The sequence below is a fragment of the Buceros rhinoceros genome, unplaced genomic scaffold, assembly GCF_000710305.1.
Source record: "Buceros rhinoceros silvestris isolate BGI_N320 unplaced genomic scaffold, ASM71030v1 scaffold9468, whole genome shotgun sequence".
In the NCBI taxonomy this organism is placed as follows: Eukaryota; Metazoa; Chordata; class Aves; order Bucerotiformes; family Bucerotidae; genus Buceros; species Buceros rhinoceros.
In genome coordinates, this window is record NW_010425081.1 from 56,372 (window position 1) to 57,746 (window position 1,375).

The window sequence follows — 1,375 nt, forward strand, 5'->3', positions numbered from 1 at the left end:
GCGCTACGGGGGGTTCTGCAGCGGCGGGGAAGGTGCCTTGCTCAGCAAACCGGCCTGGCCCAGGCTGGTACCTTCGCAGCCGCCCCTGGGGAACGGGAGTGCCGGAGCTTCTCATTAGGGTGGCAGGTCTTGAGAATACAACCTGGAGGAGCTTCGGTAATTAGGGTTTGGCACTCAGCACTGCCTCAACTTTCTCAGTCAGTCTGTGCTTACTTATTCCAACAGCAAAGCTGACGTTAACGTCTAAGGTTACAGACTATGTCCTGAGACAGCGACAACCAAAAAACATCCGTGTTTTACCCTCAGGAGCACCGAGCTCGGTTCAAACTGCAAGACCGAGTTCTGCTCACTCCAGATGCATAACAGTGTCCTGATTAAATGGGGGTATGGGGGAAAAAAGTTTGTATCATCAACCTAAAGCCGAATTATACCCTGCCCACATTTACTCCTCATACCACCACCCAAGCAGGAAAGAACCAAACTGAACTACCAGACTCCACACCGCTGACCCTGGAAGCGAGGAAAGGTTTGGAAAGCTTTTTGTTTCTTTTCTGAGGCTGAAGAAATTTGACACAGACAGACTCCCCAAACCTTTTAGAGCTCACAATACTAATTCACAGTTCCTTTTAAGGACAGAATAGAACAAGCACTACGTAACTGTCAGATAAAGCGAGGGAAAAGGGTTCAGTTCCTCACTCTCGGGCAGTGCACAAACCCAGCTCTGAGACCTGGCACGGCTGTAACTTCCAACATTGTTCACACGGGCTCCCAGTTTAGCTGTAGCCAACACCAAACCTTTTCCAGAAAAATCCCACACAGTTCAAGGTTGAAAGTGGAATCATTGGAGGTGAAGGCTTGGGGAAACAGGTTTTTCCCAGTAACGGGGGCAAGGAGGAGCCCAGAGGTTAACAACTCTTCCTTTGTTTGTTTCATATCTTATGAGTAAAACAAAGAAATCTAATATTCTCATCTCCAGGCTACGGAGAGACATTAAAGCAAAACCAGGAGAAGAACCACCCCAGCAGCACCAAAACAGGCTGGAATTCGCCCTCCTCTCAGCCAGCAGGAAGGTTGCGATTCCATACGGGTGTTCTGTACTCTGCACTTGTCGTGTGACGAGTGGGTGCATCTACCTTATGTACAGAGGTAAAAATAGGCGTTCATGCTATATTGTATTATTCTTCCTTCAAAAAAGAAAAAGGTTTAGCTTATTAGACTGTGTTTTTTTATTTCAGGAACTACTCTAGCTAAATAGGCTGAATTTTAAGAACTTACAGAGAAATATGGGTAACTCGAGAACAATGTTTTAATTTAGCTCAAAATACACTGGACACAGAGGCCATTTCCGTGCCAAGTTTAAGCCACACAAAACTCT